The 21,252-nt window shown below is 39.5% G+C and overlaps 1 protein-coding gene across 2 annotated transcripts in view; it reads left to right on the top strand.

The window, feature by feature from the left end:
• The first annotated feature begins 4,498 nt into the window (after positions 1 to 4,498).
• Positions 4,499 to 21,252, top strand: part of LNX1 (ligand of numb-protein X 1) — a 124,600-nt gene continuing 107,846 nt past the window's right edge. The window contains exon 1 of one of the 2 annotated variants that reach the window (XM_077782836.1): positions 4,499 to 4,595. The gene's annotated coding sequence lies outside the window, so the exon portion shown is untranslated. The remainder of the gene's footprint in view (positions 4,596 to 21,252) is intronic. The other variant, XM_077782837.1, reaches the window with a different exon arrangement.

Raw genomic sequence — 21,252 nt, 5'->3', positions numbered from 1 at the left:
GTATGTTATTATGTGACTGTGGTAAAGAGCAGTGGTCTCTAATGATCACAACAGATTAATCCTTACGAAAGCTCTGTGAGTAGTAGCATTATTATTAATGCTGGCAAAAGTACTTAAAGGCAAAGTATGAATAAATGCAAGGTGTTCACATTAGCATTCTGTATGTTTGATAATGAACAGCCCCATGGACGTGCATTTGCTCTCACCATCTCCTCTGGAGCCTGCCACAGATGAAGAATGGGCAAAGTGTTGCACTGATCCTGAAGATGATTCTTGACTTTTAGGAAATGTCGTCCTACATCCTGTTGTAGCTTTGTTGTGGTTGTTGATATTGCTGGTTTCCTTTATTTCTGTAGTAGGAAGTCTGGGGGATTTGAAGCGTGTCTAAAATGCTTCTATTCATTTGTATCTTAGTGGACTTTGACTGTAATATGCAAAATAGCTTTATATAAAACAAATTACAAAAGTACATATAATTACAGAATATATATATATATGTATGTATATATAAATATATATATAATTACAAATAACCAAAAAGCTGTCACTCTACATTAAAAAAAACGAAAAGGAAGATGTTTAAAAAAAGGGGAAAATTAAATATTCCTGGCAGCTTCCCTGCAGCAGATCCACTATGCAGAAACCATGTAAAAATACTGACTTCCTCTCCCTCTATCATTATTCTCTTTCTCTACATTTATGATTTTTTTTAACTGTTTGATAATTTCTTTCTCATTCCTAACACAAGTTTCCTGAAAGTCTTGTTACTGGGTTGAGGGTAAAATCAGATTCAGAAGAAAGTTTCTATTTAGTGACTGGGCATGTGGAACTTCCCAGTAGCCTGTGAAACTTGGTGCTCCTGCTTCTTGGGCAGAGCTGTGCTTGGAGCAGCCACAGGAGGTGGTGCCCCACTCCTGAATCGCTAGATTTTTCCCCTGAAGGAAGAACCAGAAGCATCTCCTTGAAGCCTTACAGGTGGGGCAGCATCCTGCCAGTCAGCACCAGCTGTTAGCCAGTCACCCCTCCAGGCAGTGGCATCCTGAACACTTCAAGCTGCCTTGACTTGGTCACTTAATTGGATGGAGGGACAGGTTGAATTTTGCCCTCAGCTTCCTGAGCTTGTCTGCACAAGTCACTCCACTGTCCTTGTCCCTGCTGTGCATCCCCAAGTTCTATCTTTAAAGTGAGATAAAATGAGCTGCCAAGGTTTTGGGTGACTTGTCCAGGGTACCTTGATGGGTCATTTGGTCAAGCAAGGTGGGAGCAGATGTTGTTTTGTCAGCACAGATGCTGCCCTGGACAGAATGGTGTGTTCCTCAGCTCCTTGTCTCTTGGGAAAAGTCATCTGTGAATGTGCAAGAAACATGCTGGACCTTATGAACAACAACTGGAAAAGAGACAAGGGATACTGCTGTTTTATTTATTTACTCATGTGCTCCCAAAGTGGCAGTGTGGCCAGAAGCACTAATGGGGCTTTTTGAATATGGGTTCAGGAAATGCTCCTGGGGTTTCAGTCTAGGGCAAAGATGTCATTGGTGTGAGAGAAATTTTGGTCTGGGAATGAAGGTGTGTGTGTGTCCAGAAGGACTCTGACCAAGCTGTTCAGCATTTGAAGAGAGGGATGAAGGGAACCTGAAGATTATAAGCATTTCCCTGGAAAATAAAACCCTCAGGCCTTGACACACATCCTGTGGCATATAGCAGGCTGTTAACTAGGTGTTAAACTACTGAGTTTTATAGTGCATTCTTCATCACTGAGAGTTTTTGAAACCACAAGTTGATTTGTTAGTAAATGTAACTAAAATGGATGTGTTTAGTTCAAACTGGCATTCATTCAGGGAAGCCTTCTCACCTGTGTAGTAAGGCATATCAAATTGGATACTTGTGCTAGTCCTTTTGATTTATGAATTTATTAACATTTTTTTCAAATAGTGTGTTCACTGAATATATTTCACAGACTGGAAAAGATGTTCTGTGTGATTGTAAAACTTGTTGTGGTCAGCAGTTTGTAGTAATTTTTGAACAGGAATGCATTTTCCTGCAAAGTACAACTAACTTCCACCCCCTCCTCTTCGCCTCCACCCTGGCTTGTGAGTTGGTTCCAGTTTCAAATACTTAATCATGGGAATTTTTGGTGTTTTATATTCTGGATAGAATTCAGAGATTGCAAACTTTCTGTGATCCACTTTATTGCAGCAAGATTCTTTCCAGAAACATTATACTGTGTGTTGCTGTTTTGTGACTGGGGCATGTGGTAAATCTACTTCAAGAATGAGTCAGTGCCAGATTTCTATGTTGTCATGCATATAGACCAAAATAAGAAACATCTGTCCTTTTTTATTTAATTAATTGAAAAGAAATATATAAGTACAAACTATTATAGGTAATACAAGGTGATGCACAAGTGAAATAAAAAGAGCCACTTGGAAGCGTAGTCTGGAGTTTATTTTTAAAAAAGTAAATCACTAAATATTATTTACTAATAATTAATCTTGACATTTAATATTCTGCATCTCTCTAGGGGTCACCACTATTTGTCCTGTGATGATGACCTGTGTCTATGTGGAATGCTATTATCATCTTTCAGGGTCTGAAATCAATTGCAATTTTTCACCTCTGTTGAAGCTTGCTGTTGTGTTTTTACATATTGACTCCAATTCCATATTTTAGAAATTATTTTTTCTTTCAAAATGTTTTATTGCTGTGCTGTTCTTTGGGTCCTTCTTTAGAGGGACACATCCTTCCCTTCTGTTCACATTTTTCATGCAGAGCAGATTCAGCATAACTGTATGGAAACCTGTTCCTGGCCCTGAAAGCTAAAATTGGAAGTATACTTCTCGTAGGTTAGTGTAAATAAAACCCAATTAATTTTGCTTTAATAACTGCAGGCAGGATGAACCTTAGCTCAATACAAATTTTTCTATAAGCTCACAGGCAGTCCTCTCAATAAAGACAACAAAATTACTGTCATATTTATCATGCTGGGGTGTTTCAGCTCCATGGGATAAACTTGGCAGTGTTCTTCTGAGTTCTTGGAAAGCAGCCCTATACATCTCAGTTTGCAGCATTCCAGCAGATCAGGAAAAAACTATCTCTCTTTTTTCACCCTTCATATTTCATATAGTGATAGTGCTTTCCCTGAGTGCTTGTTACAGTTATTTTTTTGGAAAACAACATGCATTTTTCTGTACAATGTTGGCCGATAACACAACAAGACTATACCAGTGCTCTTCCCTTAGATTAAAAAATCTCAGTCTAAACAAGATTGAGAGAGTAAGGGTTGAGTGAAATGTTTTAGTTCAGAATTTCTTCATGAACCTAGGCAGAATTTTAATATGTTTTGGAAAAAAGCAAATTATTTATTTTGGGGGAAGGCAGGTTATAATTGTAGAAGCCTCTGTATCACCTTTAAAATATCATAAATATAACTAATATATAACTAATATAACTAAAATATAACTAAAGATTTACATAATTTTTATATTTGGTTCAAAATGCTTTGCAAATTTGATCATAAATATTTCATGTTCCTGAATGAAATAATTTCTTTTGGTTTACAGAAAACTTTGAAAAATAACTATAGTTTTTTTTAGCAGAATTGTAACCACTCAGATATTCAGTCACATGTGTCGCTCCTTGCCCTCATATTTAGAGCCTTCTCAAAATTACAGGAAGGTGTAAAATAGCAAATATTTTAAAATTTTTTTTTTCACTTTTGTTTCTAATTTTTCCTGAGCAGTGTTTGTCCTGTCTGGTACTTGCTGCCATGTGACTTCTTGTGACAATTCTGCCTTTGTGTGTGCATCAGTAACTTAAATGTTGGACACAGTGCTTTGGACTTTCGTTAAGACCAAAAAGTAATATTACTGAAAAAGTATTAGTCAGATACAATAGATAATTTTCTTCAAATTTCTACTTTATATTTGTCCTGCTGTTCTTCTAATACCTCATTAGGCACTTTTGCTTGCTCATGGAGACGTGCATTTCACAAGCATTCACTTCCTTTGCTCTTACGGTAGTTTTAGTTGTTGGTGATCATGACAAATTGAAATCGAGCAGTTGTAGCAGTTTAGTGAAGATTCAACAAGACAGGAATGTCAAGAGTGCACTAGCTTGTTTTTAGGAGCACTATCAATGCTCCCTTTATCCTGTGGGAACAGTTGTGCCTTTGTTTTGGTGGTGCTGTTTTTTGGAAGATGAGTGAATAAGAGACCATTGATACTTTTCCCCCCACAAAATCTCATGTGTGTTCTTTGCCTGGCATGCTGCTCTCTGAAGTGTAAAACTAGTGTGTCACTTGATTTTCACATATTTAAAGACCTAAAAATGGGGGAGGAGCAGTGAGTACCAACTCTGCAGGTACTACTGGATTATTTTATCCTGAGACTCATAAAATGAGGCTATTCCCTGGCAAAACCACGGAGCACCAGTGCCGGGTTCCCAGGCCTCTAACAACTAGACACGTGTTGATGAAGGATGAGGTAATTTCCAGATGAAGGGTGGACAGTGCTGCAGGAGTAACGGGGCAGGACAGCTGTGGTGGGGATGGTCTCCTCACAGGTGGCTCCCACCGTTGGGCTCCGTAGGCGTCTGAGGTAGGTCCCGCAGAGGGAAGGAGCAGGGAAGGTGGAGGAAAACAATGCGTCACTACCAGTTCGCTCTGTGCGTACCTATTTTTTTCATTCAGTTCTCCCTTTGGTTGTAACAGGACAGACTTTGCATGACAGATGGCTTATTGTTTCTCTCCTATAAGCTGCTAAAAGATTTCTGAGCAGGAACTCACAGTGTTCCTTTGGGAAAGGCACTTTGCAAGATCTGGGCACTGTCTTAAGGGACTCGAGATCCAAATCACGTAGACCATGGGCAGAAAAAAAGTGGGGGGGGCTTAATATGTAGCATTCAAAAATACATTTGCTGCTTGTACTAGACCCTCTTTAGTCTGGGATTCAGAAAACATAATGATTTCCAGATATAGCCAGTATTAAAAAATACAATGTTTTGGTGTTAAAATGTTAGTTGAAACTAATGGAAAAATACTGAAAATATAATCTTCCTGTAGAAAAAATCAATCTAAATTTACATATTGATAAGAAGCACAGGACCTTTAGAAACATCCATAATGAACCTTATGCTTTTGTAGATGGTAGAGAATGTAAGCAAATTTAATCAATTCTTTTCTAGTATTTTTTAGTTATTACAAAAATTGTGTCTAAATATAAGTATATAATAGTTGTGGAAATAAAATATACAGAATATTTCAGCTTAGATACTCAAGGTCTATCTGGTCTATACCCACAACAGCGAGTGGCTAGACCTCTGGCCCTGTATTTTAGTGCTAGAGGCCCTAAAATACAGGGCCAGAGAAGGCACACTACATAAGGAATGGTTACTCAAAATCAGGGAATATGTTCTGTGTAAATTTCTTTCAGAATTCTCTATACCATAAAGTAAGACAAGAGCCTGGCTCTGGCTGTTTCAGTTTCACAATAATATTTTTATGGATGTGGTATCAATTTAAAGCTCATCCTGTGGCTTTAATTCATCACATGAAAGCTGACTAATCTTTATGTATATTTGTGGATATTTTAGCAAGCACAAAATAACATTATGCTTAATAACAACTTATTCCTTTATTTGTTTTGTTTAAAGATATCATGAATATTGAAGAGCAAGTTTGATTAACATTAAATTTGTTTGTGGTTCTCAGGAATATCCAGTATCTTACAGAATCATGGTAGAAAGTAGTGGAAGAATAACCAGGTGTAGACTTGCAGAAGTAAACAAACCTAAATTTTTTTACCTTACGACTAAAAGAAAATGTGTTATACCTCTGGCCTGTCATTCAAAAGTTTTGGTGATATTCCTAAAAATACAGAAAAAAAACATTCAAACCTGGCCCTGTAAGAAGACAAAAGGTTACAATTTAAAAAACTCAAAAAGTGCCACCAGAAAAAGACAACTTTTGAGCAGGCTGGTGTGAGGTGCTGAACAAATGCAGAGCTGGACCCCTAAGTGTTTAGAGCTGGATCATGTAAAAGGCTACAGACAACAAGCTACTTGTTTCCTCTCAGGAATCATGTGAAAGCTTTCAAACCTTCCACAGTAGGTGAGATCTTACCTCCCTCTAAGTTAGTGGGGCTTTATACTGACTCACCTAGGAGCAGGCTTACATTCTCATGATCTGATAAAAGTAATGCTGAATGAATTAAAAATCATGTTCTCAGAGATGTTCTGGCTCGGTGTTAGACCTTTGAGTGATGCAATATCTTTTCTGTTTTCCTGTGAAGATCCATTACTTGATAAACCTCATTATTAGTTTTGGGGTATTTTTGTTATTGTTTCTTTTTCTTTAATGATTCCCATGTCAACTTCCCCAGATTTGAATGACATAAGGAGCTCCCTTGGTGACCAAATTCCTGTTAACAGTTTAAATGTGTTCGGGGAAGGGAGGAGGATTTGCACTCAGCAAAGGATCTCCAGCTCACAAGCTCTTATTTTATTCTTTTTACTTGAAGCTTCATAACAAGGATGATTTATTTGCAAATGAGTTACTTTAATAATAGGTTTAGAGTTACATAGAATATAGACAATCTTGACCCCCATCTCTGCAGCTGTAAAAGTAACAGCATGGGTGTGGTTGCCTGGTGGCTGGCCAGGATGATCCAGTTCAAGGGGGTGGATAAAATAACATTTACACTTACAGTAACTGTTTAAAAATGTAATTTGAGTTCTGCCAAATCCTTCCAGTTCATTTTGGGAATCCAGCTTATTAAGGCTGCCAACACTCAATTCTTCACACCTTAGTTTCTTCCAAGTTGTCTCCTTCTGCCAGATGCATTTTGCTGCAATACTGTCACTGCAGAGCATGAGGTTCCTCCACCAGCCTTGCTGTGTACATGGTTCTGGTGGGACTCTCCTTGCTGTGAGCCTGCCCAAGCAAGAAGTGACTGAGCCTGGCCCGTGAGACTCAGCATGGAGGGAGGACGCAATCCCAGAGGAAGTGTTCCACTTACAGACAGCTCTGTTTGTGTCTGCTGCAGTAAATGCTCCCAAGACAAGTAGGGTCAGGCATTTGTTGGATCTTGAGAAAGCATGTGGTGGAGAAGATGGAGGCTTGGAAGCTGGAACTTGTCGGTCTGAGTTGGAATTTCAGAAGTGTTCCCAGGCAGTGTGGGCAATGGGAATCAGGCACCATGTCTAAACAACAGAATGAGGTCTTGAACACTTTGCAGACCCACAGCTGCTTAAAAAGGGGCAAGTGTTGTCTGAAATAGCCAGTTCGCTCCAAATGGACTAAGTGCTCACTCTCTCAGTGTTCCTGCTAAGGCAGCACTTGTTTGAGGACACAGGGTGATCCTGCACTGTGGCTGGCAAGGCTGTCACACATAGCTTTGCTGTGTCTAGTCCTTGCAGCTCTAACCTGCCTCACCACAGTGCTGAGCAGTTGTGAAGTGCTGCAGCACTCTGGAACAAAAAGTGGAAGGCAGCAGTTATGGATAGGAATAGCAATCACTTCCAGTGCCATACTGTGAGCTGTGCTTACTCGTGTAAACTGATGCATTATAGGGGTTTTTAGATAAGGAGCCCCAGCAGGGTGGTGCTTGGGCTGCTGCTGCTATTGCAAAGAAAATTGTTTCAGAGAGTTTGCAGTCTCTGCTGTTTCAAGGTCTATGTTCACAGCAAGTCAGTCCAACCCAGCATTTGGGAATACTCACAAAGCTCTTGCTAACACCAACCTGTCGCATGACAGCATCCATAACTAATGCAGAATGGTTCACAGATCTTAAGACCTTAGGGTCCACTGTCTGCCCCGTCTTTATTATACCATCATATTTCGTTCACTTTGGGTAAAATACGTGTTTTTCAAATCAGCATCTAGTCTTGAATATGAGAGAGGTGTAGAATCACCTCTTCAGTGACTTGTTCACATGGCAAATTATTGCATGAACTTGTTAAATCAATCTTTCTCCCTTGAATTTAGCAAAGTTCTTCAGGTTAAAAAGATGTGCTTTTTTTCAGATTAAAAAGCAGTCTTAGTACCTTTTCTTTGTGAAGGTATACACAGGTGCACATGGTCACCAAGTCAGCCTTGTTTTGTGTCTTGATCCTGCAGTGTTAAGATTTGTGTTCTTTTGTCCACTATCTTCTCTTATCCAACACAATTAGAACCCTTTGCTGATTTCAAACAAGTTTGAAAGAGTGTAGAAGTCTCAAAGAAACTTCTTGCAGGCTTGATGAAAAATTGGCCTGGGCAGAGGAGAGAGATTCAGACAAGGGAGACCTCATGTGCCATACACTATTTGGCAGCACATGGCCAGCCAGTCAGTGGGAAGGTATTTATAGGCCACCTGCAGTACACATTAGAGGAGTCAGAATAGACACCAAACTGGGAAGACTTTTCCTCAAGTTTTGTTTACATCAAGCCCATTTGCACTAAAAAATTATATGAATTTATGCATCAGGAAATGTGCTGTTCATAGAACATGTTCTCTTTATTTTTTTTATAAAACTTATTGGTTTTAACTTTTTAAGCTTTTCAGTAAATTCTATTTTCTTCTGCTCTCAAGTCCTCTGTGTCTTCTTGTCTTTCCCTTTTACTCTCTCCAGATTTTTCAAAACCTAAAGTATGTGTACCAGACTATATGACTATATGTACAAAACTGTTACTGATTTTAACAATGTCTTGTTCACAGACTTACTTTCTCCTTTCTTCAAAACTTTCCAGCTTTTCTTGCTGTAGCTTTGAAAGGTGAATGTTGCTTATGTGTCATGAACCCCAACTAGACCTTGTAGCTGATGATTTTTAATGTGGTGACTACCCAGTTCTGCAGACAGAGGCTGTTTCTGAAAGCATGGCCATTCTTGGCTCTGGACACAGTCTCTAGAATAATGTGAGGAGTTTTCCAGATCACTCTATTCAGCCGCTGTGGTATTCTCAGCAGGGCAAGAAGCCCTTAATCAAATTAGTTTTAGCTGATAATTATTTTTTCTTCTACTGAAGTAAAATACCATAGCGCTTTTGAATAGTGCCCAAAAAACTCTGAAATAGAAATGAACAAACTACATTGTCTCATATATGAGAGCTAAAAATTACATCACTGATGGAGTAAGACATCACTGAGGACAATATAATAATATTTTAGAATAAATCTGCTCATTTTCCATAATACACTGACTTTCAGTTAGTCTGCAACAAAAAAGTGGTGGCTTGCCTGAGGTCCTACATACATGGTGTCAGATGATCATCAGTGTCTTTAGAACCACTGCATATAGACTTTATGAACATATAACTCTGCATTTAATTTTATATTAAATTATTTTATTTATTACTATTTTTTATTTTAAATTTATTTTATTTTTATATTTTCCTTACCAGGAGAATATTCTTAACAAGTTCATTGAAAGCCATTGGATACTCCTTTTTGAATTTCCTTTAAAAGTTTTGAAACTCTGCATTTTCTATAGGAAACTCAATGTTGGTTTTTAAAGGAAAATCACTATAAAAATCTTCAACACCTTTAAATAAGGTGTGGATATTTCTTTTTCTCTCCACAAGCTTCTATTAAAAATTTCACCAAATTAAAGTGATTCAAACACTGAAATTTCCATTCAGTATCAGCACAGAAATTATAGAATTATGCAGCCAAAAATCTGGAAGATATTAACATAAACTGTACCCCAATCCTCAGCATATTTAAATCAGATTAATCAGGAGGAAACAAGAGACTATAAAATTGTTTAGACATTCAAATAAGTGAAAACCAATTTTAGGAAAGTTTTCTATCTTCATTCACTAAACAAATTCAATCAACAAGATGTGCTTAAGGTATCAATTGAAGCAAGCATCTAGGAGTATATTGTTTTAATTAGGAGATGGCAGTTTCAAATGCTACTTTTGAATCCAATCCAATGCTTTCAATGTACACAGACTGTTTCCAAAACACACTTTTAAATATTAGAGCTTCAGCTCTGGTTTTAAGAACTGCAGTTTGATGAGCTGTTCTGGTCTGGGGCTAGTAAACAAGTCTAGAAATTGCTGGACTTCTCCCAGCAGAAAAATCGTCATCCGCTTACTTTTAATGTTGTCTGGATTTGTCAAGTCTGTCCTGCAATCTTTTTCTGTGGGATAACATGCAATGCAGTCATCTCCTGGGAATATGGGAAGATTTTCAGTTGTAATAATAACATTCAAGTGAGCTTTTAGTGAAAAATATTGCTTTTGTCTCTAAAAGAGGTCAGATTCCCTGAAGCTAAATTTTCACAACAATCTGCAAAGTTTTTGATATATCATTCCTGTTGAGTTTTAATAGGGAAAGAGTGCTTAGGTTTGTAAAGATGTTGGATTTAAATCCAGACCATGGGTCTGGTTTTTTGGGCTTCCCAACATACAACAGATGTACAGGTAAGAGCAAACTAGTTTATGTGTGGATACAGGACAGCGTGAATTTGCCAGCATTTGTGTTATGTTCCTCATGGACTTAACTGGTCAAAAAAGATATTTTCATCCATGCAGCATTCTTCTGGTTGTTATGAAGATGTGCAGACTTGTGAACAAAAAATTATTCTGTGCTGGGCTTAAGTGGAAAAAAATGTGTGCAGTTCAGAGAGAGAGATGCTTTTGGTTTTTGTTTGTTTGTTTGTTTGTTTTGGTAATTTTAAAACTTCTTTTTGTTGCTCTGCTCTTCATCAGCCCAACGCATTCTAGCATGATCAACTTAAATAATACTGACCCTGCCCTTATTAACATTATACTGGGCAAACACTTTACTAGGCAAAACATCTGTTGGTTTGAGAAGCAGTGTATTTCTCAAACTTTGCAGGGATTTTTGTGTCTGAAGAGTCTGAAGAGCTTCTTAGGCATAGACAACACTATGGATAGTGTGTGTAGTATGGCAGGCACCTTGTTACCTCTTTATCCATGAACATATTTGGACAAAGTCTAAGACACTGTCTGAGCTACCATATGCCTTTTTATAGGAAGGAGATGCTGATTTCTTCTGCTTTTTTTAACACCTTTAAAAATGCTTGGAGACTGCACAGTATCTGTGTTCTTACTGCCTTTACTGCAGGAAAGACCAGCTATTAACAGTCAAGACTGGGCTCTTTGAACTCAGGATTGCTTTATCCTTTGAAGATATGATGGTGAGGGTGTCACTCCATCAAAACGTAGATGGGTTTTGAAATATATGCACAAAAAAAGTCTGAGCAGAAGGGCCCACTGTCAGAAGTCTGGAGGTGGGTACCACAGGGAGATGGAGGGAGGGCATTATCCAAACTGCTAGGAAAGCTGAGAAATGGAGCTGAGTCACAAGTTTCTGACCAGGCTGACTCCAAGTTTCATAGACATTCTTTCCCATCAGGCAGCAGGGCTCACCCTGTGAGCCATCCAAAGTCTCCCTGGCTGGATGGGGAGCCTTGCTGGCTGGAAGGGAGAAGATACCTCTGATTACTCTGACAGGATCACTACTGTGCAGACTGCTTGCAGCTGTAACAAAGTCCTTTCATCCCACAGAGGGGATGTAAGATCTGGTTCTCTGGTGGGCTGGGTTTCTTTTCTTGGTATGCTGTGTAAAAAGTCAGAAAGACTTCCTTTTTGCACTGCAGTACTGCTAGCCTGGTTGTTACATGACACTTTTTAAGAGCTATTTAAAATCTCAGCTGACTGAAATGTGGGGCAGAAAGCCTGTTTTGTATTTTGTCACACAAAATATTATGTTTATTCTTCACTAGATTAAAAAAAAATCTAAACTCTTTGTTTTAATGTGGGCTGAGTCTAAAAGGCGAATTCTTTAGGTTTCCAAATTTACAGAGTCTTCTTCCTGAGTGATTAACTGTTCCCACATTTGTAAAAAGGAGGGAAGAGAAAACTGCAAAAGAAGTTTTTAAAAATTGTCCTGGACATTAATGGTTGTTTTCTGATTTTTTTTTTTTCTGCTTCTAATTCTTATAAAGGTTTCTCAAGTCCCAGTATTGTGATCCTCTTAATGTCTACTATTAAAATTAGTTCAATATTGGGAACATTCATATAGAGTTGGTCTGTTTTCCATCATAAAGCATTTTTGTATCATAAAGCTCTGAACCAGGTCTTTACCTCCGTCATTAAACATGAAGGGACAGAAACTCAGCTGGCCTACATTGGCTTAGTTCCATGGAATTTACTGCTCTGAACAAGTCAAAGATTTCACCCTTTGCAATAAGATTCCTCCTTATGAGATTTATTTTCTTTTGGTTATACAAATAATCCTTGAAATACAAAAGAAAAGAATTGAATTGATTCAGCTTTGCCTAATCCATGGAAGAAATAATGAGCAAGGCAAATTGCAGAATTGCAGCCCCAGCTGCAGCAGTCTGCAAGTGGCAGGACAGCACCATGCTGGAGGCTCTCTGCCTGGGATTTGCCCACATGGCTGGGACAGCTGTGAGCTAACTCAAACGCCTGCTTGGAGAATGCACAGGTAGTTGAATCTTAGCTTAAGGCAGTGCCTGTAATAAAATATAGCCCTCTCCTCTGTGCAGCCTCCCACAGGCAGGTTCCTGTGGCAAATCCACAGGCACTGGCCCTGCCTGGCTCCTGGCCACCCTGGCAGACCTGCTGCCACCAGCCAGCCGTGATGAGTTGTCACTGAGTCAGTGACAACTGCAGCAGCGCTGATACCCAGACCCTGGTGCAGCAGCAGAATCGCTGCTCACGTGGTTCCAAAGTCAGGGCAGCCCACCCTAACCACCACTGCTAGGAAAGCCTACTGATAGATTTATTGATTTATTTATGGGTTTATATCAACCAGCCATAAATTATTAGCTAAAATAACAGAAGGACCTGCCTTTCAGGCTGATGGCAGCCACATTTGTCATTTTTTGAGCTGGAGTTCGATTTTGACTCCGGCTTTGCTCTTCCTTGAGCTGATAGACAGCCCTGTTTTAAGATTAGATGAAGACATCAAAACCTGAGGACAGAAACCACAAACTTCTAAATACCCAGCCTGGCATTTATTTGTACCATCAGTCTCCTCCTTCCTTCAGAAATCTCCTCCTTACTTTCCCATGCAGTTACCCACACAGTAAATGAGTGCTCCTCTTTATAGGACACTTTCTTTGAGGGCCTGATAATTTTACTGGCTTCTGGGGCTTTTTTTTTTTTTTTTTGTCCTCTATCTTTCTTTAAAAACTGTCCCAGCTGAGTTGCAGTAGCATGGAGAGTCCCAGCAGAGTGCTGTAGAGCTGCACTCTGCTGAGGTTCTCAGGTCTCTGCCGTGCAGTTGGAGGGTATGTAGGCATGATATTCTGAAATGGAGAGGACAGATTATTAATCTTCAAAAAGAAATGTAGAAAACATGAAAAACCATTATTTGAGATGTCTGGCAAGTGTACTGTGAGGCTCTGTGAAAGAGATGAGGTGGTGGTTGTAGAGTTTGTTACTCTATGAACTAAACCCAGAACGCAGGAAGCTCCCGTCAGTTGCTTTGTGGTAGAATAGTCAGATTGAGTTTCCACTTCATCCTGTCTTTCTACTAATGAAGAAAAATGTGCACCATTTCAAGTGGCAGTTCAGGACAAAAACACAAGCAAAGTCTACATAAGCAAATGCTGGAGGAGTGCTGCCTCTCTTTAGCTTAGTGCAATTGTTTTTCTATGCATGGGCTTAACCAATGCCAGCAGGAACAGCACATCCTGCTGAATGGGAAAAACTAAAGGACAAAAATCCACCCTGGAGTCAGAAAAAGAAAACTAGCTTAGGAATAAACAGTACCTGTCAGTCTCAATGACACAGTCATTCTGCTCCTTCCTATAGCATTTTTCTGGTGCTCATTGCAAGTAATTCATACTCAAAAGGAATTCTGCATAGGCTGGTAATTCCAGCCACCAGCCAAGATTTCCCGCTCCCCATATAAATGAGGTAATTCCCAAGACATGGACGTTTCGGTTTTCACAGCTATGCACTGAATGCAGAACCAGTCTTGTTTAAGGTTGGTGGGACCAGTCATATTAACCAAGAAGTCAGGAAATTACCAGCACTGGCATGGCACAAGCAGCAAAGTATCCTTTGCAGTGCAGCAGTAGCAGGCAGATGAAACCCATGGACCCCAGGGGAAAAACCCTCAGTGAGGGCTAGACCAGGGCAGGAGTTCATTCTGGGGAAGGGCATGTCTGAGAGATACCTAGGAGGAACTGGCCTGTATCCAATTCCATCTCACCAATCCTGTATTTACCATCTCTCTCTGATGCATGTGGTGGTGCCTTCTTCTGTTGTACTTGGACTGTGAGCTATCTCCTCCACTCATTCTAAATACAGCAGTATTCTGCATTTTCCTCATTGTCTATATGGAAATTGTACTGTCATTTTTTATTTCCTCCTCTGTAAGAAGGAAGGTGGGAAGTTTTTTTTTGTTTTAGAAATAAAACATTTGAAAAAGAAAAGCCTATCTAAAGAAACCCATATATTTTTCCTTCTTGAACTCTAATTTATCTGAAAGCAGCTCAAGTTTTCTTTCTCCTTCAGAGCCCAGGTCCTGTTCTCCAGCATGGCGAAGCACCTCTGATACTTCACAAAGCCTTCACGAGGATTTGCAATGGTATTTGCTTTCTGCTATCCCACCAAATACAAAAACTTGTAAAATTCAGAAAGCCAAAAGAATGAGGTCTGGACAGTAGTCATGAGAATGCCTGAGAGTATAGCCTCTGGCAGCTGCCTTCTGTACCAGGCAGCACTCAGACAACTTTTCCTAGATATTGCACTCCTGAAATTAGGAGATGCCATGTAAATCTCTGTAAACTGCCACACCATATTGTATATGGCAGTGCTTAGCACTCAAGTGCTGCTTACCTTGTTTCTGAGGTATTTTTAAGTTGGTACATTGTTTTTTTTGCATTTTGTTGCTGTGTTTGTTTTTGAAAACCAACCAGATGTGGAATCTGTTTGCAGTTGACAGAAAGAGTTAAGTGAAAAAACTGTTTTATTCCTTTGATTACCAAGCTCTTTCAGGTGAAGCCATGTTATCTTAAAAGGTCTTTAAGTAGATAACCAAATAAACAAGATATTTTAAATTAAGGACTTCATAAAAGGTCTTGAGAGAAGCTCTTTAGTTTTCCTTTCAAATAATCCTGGAGAGTTCACCATGGAAGTCTCCTATTTTGATATAAATTTCCTGGAGAACAAGGCACAGGCAAGCTCGAGCTCAGTCATGTCTCTCACATGCATGTGCAAACACGCAGCTGCACAGGGAGCTTGCAGACAGAACCAGACTGTTGTGACAGAGGGTTATGACAACACAGGTTTTGGTGATGGAACTTTTCAGTTCTGATTCCTATGTGAAATCATGCCTGGTTTTGGGAACTAGCTAAATTGCTTTCTTATTTAAGGAACTTCAGCAAAGGACTCACAATGGTAATATTAATTAAGAAAATTCACTGTCTTTTTCTGCAGAGCAAATAGATTCAGTGGATTTTTATTTTAGCCTAATCTCTTTTAAAAGTCTGATCAAATAGTTTGGGAATGCTGAGTTCTACATACAAAATGTTGCTTATGACCAATTAGAAATACATAATGCTGTCTCTGTTCTAATTTTGGGTGAACTCTGTATTAAGCAAAGGACAGACTTGTAGGTCTCTGAATGTCCTGGTGCCAGCACAAATTAATTTGTAGCTTTCTCATATTCTCCATGAGCACAGAAAGATAGACAAAGCTTATGAAATAGCTTATGAAATACTTTCACCAGCACTGTTATGAGAAGCACTCTGCTGAAGATGCAGCTTCGGGGTCCTTACATTAACTTGGCTTCTTTTTCTTCTCCACACCAGGGTAAGTTCTACTGCTAAGAATATTGTTTATAGCTGAGCTGTGCCTACACCAGGGCTAATTACTGCACAAGAGCTCTCCATAGTGGTCCATATACCCAGGTACCCTATATGCAGAAATGGGCAGTAACAAAAATCAGTGGAAGAGATAAAAACAATTGTGCAGAGTGCCTGAAGGCACCTTCAGGAACCTTTACAGGTTTGGAAATCATGGGCCAAAATTTGAATATAAGCTACTGTGTTTAATATACATAGAAGAATAATGCTCTGTAGCTCTGATCAGTTTAGGTGTACTTTGGACCTTTAGCCAAGGTTGGAAATGTATTTCCTTTTGTTGGTTTTAAGCCTGCTGCTTGATAACCTGATTGATTGCTGCCTATTTCCTCTGTATCAAGGAAAAGGGAATAATCATTCCCTGTTTATTTTCCCTGTGTCTGTTATGACTTAATAGATCTTCATTGCATGTCCTGTATTGTCTTGATATGCTGCAGTTCTACTGTTGCCTTCAGGGGAAAAAAAATCTCTGAATATATCCATAGATTAATGCAGTGAGAAAACATTTTCTTCTTTAAATGATTTCTGATATTTCATACAGTGTCTCCAGAGCAGCATGTTGACATTTTCCCAGTGATACTGACATCTGTTTTCCACATGGTAATGGGTATTTTAGAGCCTACTACAGGTACAGTTAAAGTAATTTTTCCATAGTACACTACTTTTAATGTACCAATCCAGTTGCAACACGAAAATGTTACATAAGCAAAACTCAAAACTAGCCTATGATATTTCTGGGGAAAAAAACAAACAAACAAACAAAAACATAAGTCCACAATAAAGCATGGCTTTGGTTTCTTATTTTGATTGTTAATATATCATAACTCTGATTATCCATTTTGAGTCAGCTATTACAAGCTGCAGCTTATCTCCTAGGACACACACACTACAGTAGTTCAGAAATGCTTAATTATGTCATATCTTTCATTTTGCTGTAGTATTATTAGAACTCTGTGTACATTTAAAGGACTTCCATGCCTATTCTTGGGGTCTTTTCTAATTTTTTTTCCCTATCATTTTTTTGGTGAATTTTCTGCCAGTAGTTAAATAAATGGCTTTGAGAAGTTCATGATCTACAGTAGATAGCTATTGATTTGCAGGCTCTTGGCAGTTTCATGAGCCAAGATAGGATTTAAATATGAGTTGTGTTAATTATGCAAACTATGCAATCAAGCTACACATTGGATCTTAATTAAGGACTGGCTCAAGCACAATAGATTCCTAATTGTAAAATATATGTTGCTAATTTAATTGTTTAATGCAGCTGTTAACCGCAAAAGAAACATGGAGCTTGAGTTCTCTCCTGACAAAGAAGTGTGCTCCTGAGAGAAATGCTACCTTTAGAATGGGAATATTTGAGTGTTTTTAAAAGGGAATCTCTTAGGCTATGGCTATGTTGCTGAATTATGCTTTCCTTCAAAGGTAAATGCATGCGTTTGGGTGGAGGGGGGAAAAGATCAGTTTGTTACTATCAGCAAAATTAAATTCCTTTCTCTCCAGCCTTCCCCCACCTTGCTCATTCTTGTTACCATTTCTCTCAATGGTGTGAGCCCTAAATATACAGGGATTAAGATAACTATACACAGGGTCTGCTTATGTGTAGTTCTGCATAGACAAAAGGGTCACTAATCTGAGGCCTGAGCTCTGTCACTGAGGCTGTGTATTGCATACTTCATTGATGGCAGGTTCAGCTCTGTGTACCACTAATCTTGCATGTGTGTGAACTCACTAGGCTTTGTTTCAAAAATTATTAAAATGACCTTTCAAGTAGCCAATTAATTCTATTTAAATACTTGCTAATGGCCAGAGAACAAGCGCAGTGCAAGCTAAAGCTAAATCTTCAAGTGCTGTTTTGCCAATAATTAGACTCAGGGCCTGCAAGCAATGACCTGCTATTAGAGTTTGCCTGAAAGCCCTGACACTTTTCCCCTGACAGAAGTGGTATTGAATGCGGGGCTGTCATGAGGGAGCTGCAATTGCATTCATTTGCAGTATGCCCGAGGGTAAGAGACTTGCATACACAAGGTGTAGAAAATACTTAGTTTACTTGTTAAATCAGTTCACTCTGCTGTTTCCCATTGGCAAAAGTCTTTACCAGCTGTGACTGTAGATCCTGCTAAAGCTTCATGGAAACAGTATCTTTTTGCTCCTGTTTTTGCAGGTTAGATCTTAATTCTTTGTGTTGCAGAAATTTTGAGTAGAGATTTCTGAATGAGAGCAGGAAGGAGATGCTCTCTCCTGGGCTGCCTGGGTGGGCAGAGCTAAACCAAGCTACTCAGGTGACAGCAATGTGCTCTTCTTTTAGGTGTCCAAACAAGACAGTAGTGCTTTGCCTGTCAGTGCCTAAAACCTGCCTGGAAGTAACAAGTAAAATATTTTATATCTGCCTTTGAAAGGAGGTGTGTGCCTGTAGTTCTGGTTTGGTACAGTTCTGTATGTAGCACATTCTAAAAGGCTTTGTTGGTGGACAGGTAAAGTATTTTCCTGTAAAAAGTTTCTTAATTGTAGCAGAAGGCTTTCTTTCTTTTTCTATTCTTTGTCTTACCAGATGTTTGCACTTTGCTTGCACATTGTGGTTGTTAATGGTCAATACAGACATACTACAGGTTTAATTATACATATAAACTAAGTGCCTAGACTGTGAAGAGCTTTCATGAAACTTTGATGCTTTCATTAAATTTGACAGAAAAACTAAAGATATGTAAATTCTCAAATGGCATATAATTTCTAGTCTTCTTTCACTCTACATTTATGTCACTACTTGATTTGTAAAGTTACAAAAATGTAGACAAGAATTTGGTTCTTATCATTCATACTTACAAGCCAAAATTATTTGAGCAAAGCCAAACCCTTTGAAATAGGTTACATTGCTCAGACATTGCTGCTAGGTTTTCAACCCATTGGACAAGAGTCCTCATTTCTAAGACTTTTTCATTGCTACACTATGGACAGGTAAAGCTGGATGCAGGATACCCTTTTTAATTCTCTAGAACCAGATGATCTGGAGAGAAGTCTGAAAAGCAAAAAATTATGCAGATGAGAATATTTTGCCTCAGAGTGTCTTAGTCTGGTTCAACAGTTGTTGTTTCAAGTGTGTTCAAGAATAAAGATTCCCTTGTCTTTGTATGGTTTAGCTCACTGTAGAGGCAAGAGTTGTCTTTCAAGCTTAAATTTATCCATGGATCCAAGTTATCCAAATGGTGTTGGAATCACTATTCTTTCATAGCATCACCCATTGTTTGTGCTTAAGGAGAGCAATGCATCAGCACTGCATCCTCATCTGCTTAGTATCAATTAAATAATAATGGGGCCTATGGAAAGGCCTGTTACGATTGTTTTTTCCCCCCTAAGAGATCTGATACATGGAGTAGCTTCACCCCAAAAGCAATGTGATCCCTATCCCTGTGATTGATTGTTTGCTAACAACTGTAATGTAGGTCATGTGGGAATTAGAGCTGCTTCCTTCTAAAAAGGTGTGGGATCAAAAGCCCAGCTGAGGTGGATCTACACCAGTGCATACAGTGAGAGCTGCAAACAGAAGGAGCAGGAAAACTGATTCAGTTTATCATTCGGTGATGACAGAGTTGCATGTTTATGGGTAAGAATCTGGAGGAAGGCCAACAAGGCAGGTATCCTGGTGGGAGTCTGTGACAGGCCACCCAACCTGGGCAAAGAAGCAGCTGAAATATTTCATAAGTAGCGGGGAGAAGTCTCTGGCCCTTGGGGGGGATGTCAGCTGGCCAGATGTCTGCTGGAAATACAACACAGCAGAGGACACAGCCGAGGAAGGTTCCTGGAGTGTGTGGCAGAAAACTGCCTGGTGCTTGTGAATAGAGAGTGTTTGGAGGCCTCTTGGGCACAGCAGTTACAAAATGACGAGTTTTGATCCACAGAGAAGTAAGAAGGGACTCAGCAGAAATGCTGTCTTGGACTTCCAGAGGACAGACTTTGGCCTGTTTAGGAGACTGGTTGAGAGAAGAGGGGATCAAGGGCCCCTTCAGTCAGTTCACAGATGACACAAAGTTGAGTAGGAATGCTGATCTGCTGGATGGCAAGAAGGCTCTGCAGAGGGAACTGGATAGGCTGGGTTAATGAGGAGTTTTATGAGGTTCAATATGGTGAAGTGCTGTGTCTTGCCCTCGGGTCACAACAACCCGGGCAATGCTACAGGCTGGGGGCAAAGTAGCTGCAAAGTTGCCCAGCTGAGAAGGACCTGGGGGTGCCAATTGACAGCAGCTGAAGATGAGCCAGCTGTGCCCAGTAGTTTGCTTGTGCTGCTCCATTCCCTCTGAGCAGAGCTGCTCCTCTCTAGGTGAGGTGATTTGGTGGCTACAAATGAACAGGAGATAAAGGAGATGCAGGTTATGCAGGATAAATAAATGCAAAGGGTGCTTCAGAAGAGGGAGGAGGGTATATTAAGGAAGAGAAGAAGTGAGTGTTTCCCAGGAGGAGAAGGAGGAGGCAGGGTGGGATGACCATGTCCTGTGGAGAGCCCCAGATGTCCAAGGTAGCCATAGCTCCTTGGCTGGTTTGCCCCTCTGCAGCTGTGGGGTTATTCCAAGAATGGTCCTGGTAGCCTCCAGAGGAAGTTATACATCTGTGCTCTGTGCTCTGCCCTTGAGATGGACATCATGACATGATTGAAAGACCACAAGGAGGAAAGAAGTAACCAGCAAACATGGCAGATTCCTCAGGGCTCCTGCTGTTGACAGGTCTAGCTAAGGCATGAGGGAATACACTGTTATTCCAGAAAGCTTTAATGATTTTAGCAGTTGGTGTGCAAGGAACCCAGATTTTTAAAAATTTTTTCTTTACTGTAATAATAAGTTTCCTGGGGTGCCATAAATCATTTATATTCACTTTGCTATGATGCTTTAGATTTAATTTGATATTTTTTTTTTACACCAGTGCAATCTCTTGCTTAATGACAAATAGAACTCTTTTCCTTAACCATTAAGAGATTTTTTAGTGTAATTTGTGTGTAATTTTATAAAAGTGCCTGAAAGCCAGACAACTAAGTCTGCTCCATTTCCTGTGAAAGAGATTTCTTGCTTTGGTGAAACTAACTGCCTTGGTTTCCAATGTGGTTGAGGGAGCTGGGGGAGGATGCATGTCAACGTGTATATGGCCCATATACACATGATTCTATGAAAAATGTGGTTTTCTGCATACATAATAGAACATGGGTGTAATGATGCATATTTGGAGTATGGGTATAATTTCTGTTCTCATTCATATGATTTGGTGACAGGGAGTATGTGTTTATAGTAGATATATTCAAGTATCCTCTATACCATACAGGCTCAGCCTGCACTTGGTGTTGTGGCCAGACTGGTGCTTTCTAGGCAACTCATGCAAGTGTTCCAAGATTAGCTCTGAAATTTAGGGACATTCAAGGACATTCAT

This window comes from Lonchura striata, chromosome 4, assembly GCF_046129695.1.
Source record: "Lonchura striata isolate bLonStr1 chromosome 4, bLonStr1.mat, whole genome shotgun sequence".
NCBI classification, from domain to species: Eukaryota; Metazoa; Chordata; class Aves; order Passeriformes; family Estrildidae; genus Lonchura; species Lonchura striata.
The sequence above is the reverse complement of the archived record's forward strand: the minus strand, read 5'-3'. Positions and strand labels throughout refer to the sequence as shown.